The sequence below is a fragment of the Apteryx rowi genome, unplaced genomic scaffold (assembly GCF_003343035.1).
Source record: "Apteryx rowi isolate R43461 unplaced genomic scaffold, aptRow1 scaffold_476, whole genome shotgun sequence".
Lineage (NCBI taxonomy): Eukaryota > Metazoa > Chordata > Aves > Apterygiformes > Apterygidae > Apteryx > Apteryx rowi.
In genome coordinates this window covers 38,318-45,953 of record NW_020450734.1, presented here as the reverse complement: position 1 = coordinate 45,953, position 7,636 = coordinate 38,318, and positions in this window count along the sequence as shown.

The window sequence follows — 7,636 nt, the reverse complement described above, 5'->3', positions numbered from 1 at the left end:
ACGCCTGGATGCAATCCTGTGCAATGTGCTCTAGGTGACCCTGCTTGAGCAGGGGGGTTGGACTAGATGATCTCCAGAGGTCCCTTCCAACCTCAACCATTCTGTGATTCTGTGTGATTCTGTGAATAAAATTTTTCATAGCTACCAGCAGAGACCCATTATTGTGTAATCTGTAAAGGAAGGAGCTCTATCAAGGGCATAATTATCTGTCTTCTTTAATTAAACAGCAGTGCTGTGCACAAACACAACCTGTAAAAAATAACCCTGCAGAGAACCAGTGCGGTTTGTATTAGTGTTCTGATAGCTTCAGTTGAAACAGTTTTCCAATCTCATTAACATACTGCAAGAGAATAAGTGATTCTGTTGAACTTGGGAAGTTATATCGTTTTTCTTGAATATATTAGGCTGTGCATGCTATCCATACAGTGATACTGCATAGGAGAGTTAATGAAGCTGTTAGCATGATCTGTCATGCCAGAAAAGATCCTGGAAATAATTAGAAAGTGACTGTGAATATTTAGATAGGGCACATATTTGATATGTCACTGTCTCTTGTAGAAGATAACAAGTTTGCATTAAAAAATATTCAGTGACCTCCAGCAACTGTTATACTTAAGTCAGAAATACAGATTTCATGATGTCCATTATACTCACAGTATCGTCCTATTTTAGTAAAAGGCCTGAGCTTCTGCGATACACTGCTTATCAGGTGCATACAGTATTGATTAAAAAAAGCCCCCACATTTTATATTGTCATTGTCATATGAGAGCTGTCAGCATATTTTTCCAAATGGATTTGGTAGTTACATGTCTATTGGCTTCTGAATTTTTTATCACATACGTAAATTAAATACTGTGGAAAAAAGAGGCATAAAAGCAAATTTTGGATGGGCATTATGTGCATCATCTAATGGGGATGTGTAGTTTAAACTGACAGATGAAAAAATAATAAGGGAAACTAAGGTTGGTGCAAGAATAACAAGTTTTAATAATGTGTGTTTAGAATGTTGTCCATTAATGATGACAGATTTCAAGGGGTGTTTTCATTATATGCAAGTTCAGATCACCTTACCTTGATCTGTTACAGAAAAAAAAGCAGATTGGTGAATAACATTACGTCTTTTCATTGCTTTGCCTCTAACCACAGAGGGAAATTATAGTTAACTTGCTACACACATCTCAGGATTATTTACTTAAAGTTGCTTAGGGTTATATGAAGATTTCAAAAAGCTATTTAATGTGGGTACTTGTGAGTAAAGAATTAATTAGGCTATTTCCTATTTAGAAGGTAGACATTAAAATACATTGTAGGATTAAGCTTTATATATAGTGAAGCAGAACTTAAATTCACTGAAAAACTTGCTAATCTTCCAGAATTAAATGAAATGAAAACCATAGTGAAATTCCTGAGGGCTGTCAAACTCAGCATTATGGGGTCACTCTTCTGTTATTTAAATGATTTTAAGATACTTCATCATTTCTACTGTAAAACAGCATGGAAAAAAAATAATACTTACAGGAGGCACGCCTTCAGCTTAATGTAATGCTCAGAGGATTATGATATGCGTACTAGAGAACTTTCTAATAGTGTAGTCAGATATTCACTTGTGATTGCATTAACATGATTTTTTTTTAGCTACCTGTCCCTTGGCCAACTTATGGTAAATGATAGCTGGCCTACTGTAATGCAAGGAAAAGGATTACTTAAAGCAGTGATGAAGATCCTCCACAGCTGGACAAAACCTGTTAAGGTCATTTTGAAGGTCTGTCCTGTACCTGTCTCAACAAATTAGCCTCTCAGTTTTCCAGTAGTAGTGTACAAGTTATCCAAACAGTAACTTAGAAAAAAACAGAGTGTTTCTGTGCTTGTGTTACTGAGACATGGGCAGTCCAAATTCTGCTTCCAGCCCTTTTGGAGTACAGGTGATTTTTCTGCCTTTGGCAGAGGTCTCAGTCTCAGGTCCCTTCTGTTCAACAGGTACAAAAACACTGCCCTAAAGCACAGCAATACTGTCAATCCAGCTGTTCTTCCTCATTCACAGGTCTGAGTTTGTTTATTTTGGAGTAAGTGGGTAAAAGCCCTAGAAGAGTACAGTGCAAGAATGCTAAATAGCAAGTATAAATATAAAAAAAAATACTGATACTTTAATATCCAGATCTTTTATAGTCCTTCTGCTGTTTAAAGACAAGTTTATTCAATGCACATAGATAATTCCTGATCAGTGGGTAAGTTATAGGATAAACATGTGCTGCTAAATAAAATTTAATTAAAAAGAAGCAAAGGTCATTTTGTGTAGCATCCTACAGGAATGGTGGAGAAAAATACACAGGAAATTAAATTTGTGAGGTGATATTAGTTATCTACACCTACAATTTTTGTTTTTTTGAAAGCAAAAGAACATCTTGGTAGCCCAGTAAGTACTGTATTTCCATTACTAGTAACAGGTCCTCTGGCTTTTTAGTGAATTTGCAGGTCCTCAAAACTGAAGATTGTCAAGATTGCTTTGTCTGAACTTGTCTGAACCTGCCTATAGCTTTGTTTTAGCTTGCTTATCAGTAACAGCAGTTTTTCCAACAATCAGGTGGCTATGCCTAATTTGTTTTACTTTTCACAGAATAGTCGAGGTTGGGAAGGCACTTCTGGAGATTGTCTAGTCCAACCCCCTGTCAAGCAGGGTCAGCTACAACAGGTTGCTCAGGGCCGTGTCCAATCGGATTTTGAAGATCTCCAAGGATGGAGACTCCACAACTTCTCTGGGCAACCTGTTCTAGTATTTGACCATTTGCACAGTAAAAAAGTTTTTTCTTATGGTTAAATGGAATTTCTTGTATTTCAATTTGTGCCCAATGCCTCTTGTCTTTTCACTAGTTATCACTGAGAAGAGTCTGGCTCTGTCTTCTTTACAGCCTCCCATCAGGTATTTATACACAGTGATAAGCTCCACCCCTGAGCCTTCTCCAGGCTGAACAGACGCAGCTATTTCAGCCTCTCCTCATATGAGTTCCTGAATCATCTTTGTGGACTCGCTCCAGCAGGTCCAAAGCTCTTGTACCGGGGAGCCCAGAATTGGACCCATACTCTAGATCTCGTCTCACCCGTGTTGAGTAGAGGGGAAGGATCACCTCTTGCAACCTGCTGGCAATGATCCTCCTAATTCAGCCCACGATACCGTTGGCCTTCTTTCCACGAAGGCGCATTACTGACCCATGTTCAACTTGTTGTCCACCAGGACGCCCAGGTCCTTTTCTGCAAAGCTTCTCTCCAGGTGGTCAGCCCCCAGCCTGTACTGGTGCATGAGGTTATTCCTCTCCATGTGCAGGGCTTGGCATTTCCTTTTGCTTATCTTTGTATGGTGTAGCCACATTTTTTGTGTAGATAGTAGCAATAAATAATTGCTCTGTGTAGACTGAAATATTTATGTCTCTAACATAATGAAGTAGTGTGAAGGAATACAGGCCTGGTATGATGCAAGAGGCCTTAAAAGTGGGAAAATAAGATGTGGTGTARAGGCATGAGATGATCAGAAAAGGGGCACAGGCCTGTCACTGAAGGTGCTAGTGGTCACTTAAATGCATATCTGAAGCTGAATAAAATCAGTTTTAGGGACAACAAAGAAAACAAAGAACAAGTATCCAAGATATGTAAAATGTACCATATATAGTGAATTCAGATATAATGTCAACTTGCAGACAAATGAAGAAACAGCAAGGTGAAAATATGCATTAGCAAACACTAAAATGACCCCAAGCAGATCTTAGAGGGAGGAGACAAGAAACCATCATCACATTCCTCTTGGTGAAGGTCTGAGGGTGCTGGAGTCACTGTAAATCTCCCCCTGTCCCCCACGTTGCAGCCACTGATCTTAGGATCCAGATGGGCAGGGAAGGGTGATGCTAGAAAAAAAGCATAGGTATTAGGAGTGTGTGTATAACAATTTTTAACTCTGTCAGCATTATTAAGGCTTTTTCTGTAATAGAATTCATTATTTTCTTTTTCTGAATGATTAGATCTGAACTAATAATAGTTCATTGATTAAACTGTTAACATTTCAGTCACGCAAACAGTAAATTCCTGGTTTTACATATAAGGTGTGTTTCTCAAGTTTTTTAGCCCATAGCAAGATTTTGAGTGTAATGCCTCTCTGTGATTCCCCTTCTCATACATATATCTCTGTTGGCCCAAACCTCTGTTGTGAAAACTAAAATATAAGCCCGGGCGATAACTCAGGCCTAGGTCCCCTTTCGTTTCTGCTTGAAAGAGAAAAAGCCATATTAGTGCTTTCACGTAGCTCCTTCTATCCCTAACTGAATATCCTCTTAGTTCTGGGAGCGTGCTCTGTGCCATTRGTGTCTCTGGGTGGAAGGATGCATGCCCTCTGAAGGCGTGAGCACTGCTGCTCTGCCTGTATGATTGATCCTGCCTTGACACTTAACAACTCAGACACTCARCTCTGTATCTGTGTATTCAGGCTTGAGGGAAATTAGAGTGTGCTTATATGAAGTTTTAAAATCCTGTCCCAGAGCAAAACTGTCTTATTACCCCATTAAAGCTTCCCCTACCTGGCAAAAGCGGTGGTTCTTAGATTGTTCCTTAGCAAGGAACACCGTCAGATGGGAAATCACTTAATATACTAAATACATTCATTTGTTGAAGCCTCAATAAATATTGTCTAAATGTAGCCACTTGTTTAACCACCATCAGGGCCCAGGTAACTTAGGCACTTACAAATAGTATCAGTTTAATGCATGTACTTGCACTGATACTTAATACCAAATCAATTGCCAGAGTTACTGCCACAACACACGCTGTAGAAGGGAGGAGTAAATGAAAAGAGCAAGCTTTGTTTAAAGTCAGGTGCCTTTAACTTTTTAACCAAAGATAATTACAGAAATTATCTTTACGGCAAACTCTTGGGGACAGGCAAACGGAAAATTCAGTGGTTTTAGGCACAAACCTTCTACATGTTGAACACTCACAGAGGATCAGGCCAGCTTGAAAGATGTACCTAATTTCTAGGCCTAAATAAGACCTTCAATCAGAAGTGAATGATTGCATTAGGTATTTCAATAAARGTAAGGTCTCTCTAGAAATGTGCCTTTGGCAGAATGAACTAAGCACTGCTGTGTTTTCGTGAAAATGTACAAATGTAGGCTGATTATAAGTAGGTTTAAGAGAGGAGGGTTGTGTATGTCACAAGCTTTCCCTGCTCTTCAGTGCAGTTGGGTAGAAGTATTCTGAAGAACTTTATTAAATGTTTACTCCTTATAAAATAAAACAGTTTGATCTAAAACCCCCCCCACAAAATAAGGATTAAAAAAAAGAAAAAATCCCTAAGGACAAAGGCTAATAATATAAAAGAAAGAATGTGGAGTTTAAAGCTATGGTAACTAATCTCCTATATTTAAATTAAAATTGGTGAAGCTGACAGGTACTGTACTGCACGGTATAATTTTTACTACATTTTTCTTTTTCTCTGTGTTAAATTCTAATCTCAACTAAATTCTGTCTCCGGGCCATTCAGAGTAAGTTTGCCCCTGTTGTGTTGTATGCACTAGATGATTATGACAGGTTTTGTGGCTGAACAGCAGATATTACAGCAGATTTGGAAATACCATCCCACACAATATAACTGATTAAAATGAAAATATCTAATGCCAGCCCCCTACTCTTACCAAGTCAGGTTTTGTCCCCTGATGTTCTACTTCCTGGAGAATGTTTCACTGCAGCCTGCTTTTTCACAAACAGAAGCACAGAGGTGGGATCCCTGAAGAAGGATGCTGTGTGAATTAAAAAATCCTTGGTGCCTTCTCCATCCCGATGAAGGAAAAAAAATGGTGTTGACTTTAATATATGAGGACATAAAAGCATAAGAAAATTTGCAGACAGAAGCTGGAAGCATACTGTTGACTTTGGAGGCATCTGATAAATAAATACCCATTACTTCTAATATTCATCACAGTAGAATAAATTATGATGGATAATATGGATAGAAGATCCATGAAAATTAAAATAAGTCAGCTCAAACTGAACAATAAACATATGCTACATGGTGGAGATGATAAAGAATATGATTCTTCTATTGTCCTCAAAAAATGGGAAATGAAAAGGAAGAAAATACACCCCAGTATATTAAAAAGGTTAAAGTCTCATTTTGTTAGGGGTAACACATGGTAAACACAGCAATTGAATTATACATCAGAGGGTATCTATTCCATGCAGTGAAATATATTATGCAAAGGCTTTTGACCTTTAAAAAAGTTATGTTGATGATTTTCCTCTGCATACTGAAAAATGTCAGCATGGGTGTAAATAAATGTCATTAATTTTGTTTTTATATTCAGAGCTTGTCCACAAGGACACCTGCTGATATTCAGATAGCTGAATGGAGAGTATTCAAACCACTCATTAACCCTCCTGGTTCACTTGATAGCTCAGGCTGTCTCAGAGATAGCAGCCCCCCACATCCCATCAAAGAGATGCGTTCTTATCAGTTCTATACAAAATGAGGATGTACGTGGCCTTACCAGTAAAATTATATGCATTGCATATATTCCTGTGATGTTTTGATGAACTGCTTTCCCGCAGACCTGAAAGAGCCCTTTTTTAATTCCTATTTCATCAACTGAAAAAAATATATATATACACACATATGAAGATTAGAAAATGAAGAAAAAACACTGTTGCTTTGATGTAGAAATTGTTTTATACCTGTGTATATCCCTCACCATTTAGAAGATGTGTTTTCAGATCAAAACCTCTTGTTTGAATGTTTCATGTTTCAGAGTATGATCCTATTGAATCAGTATATCACAATCCAGTCAATAGAAGGCAGTGCCCCTCTGTAAACTGAATACCTTGGACATTTCCATGATCCATGTTTCTATCTGCTTTTTAGTTGCTATCACCAAAAGGAGAAGGGAAGTTTAGAGCTCTTAAGATGCTGGGGAGAGAGGGTGATACTAGTTTTTAAAGATGCTGAGCTGCAGTCTGTCCTGCTGTTCCAGGTATGTTCTTCCAGTCCAAGCAGGGCAGTCCAAAAATTCCTTAATTCAAGAGACTGCTAATGCCCCTATGTATTTTCTCCGTTTTTAGTTTTGAAAATACGATCAATTGCATTAGTCAGTGATATACTACAATGAAGTGCCATGARAATATTTCCCCCCTTGCAAAACTAAGTTAACACTGGTATGCATGTTTTCAACTTCTTGAAAATGTGTCTTTGTTCCTTAGTTTTACAGCAGTGTTCTGAGAGTCTCTGATGGTAAATGCTATTGCTATATAGTAACAACAAGCAGAAATAAATGCACACAGCTTTAGTTTCATCAGTATTTTCATATAGTTTAATGAAGATTGATTGTATGAATTGTTGGGAATTGCAGGGTTTCAGCATATTTAAAAATTAGGTCATTTGTATAGATGTGGGAGCCAGATTTAAGCATCCAAGCTGAAAAATATTCATGAGGGTGCTTAATTACATCTTCCATATCAGCTTGTCCCAGAAAGCTGGAGGTTCAAAGGATGATCCCGCAGACACTTACCTCCTGTTTGTACCCTTTGGTTTTAGTAGCAATATATACATCAGTAAGCAAAGTCATGAGAGTAAGCGTCTGCAGGACTAAATCCATCGTAGCAATC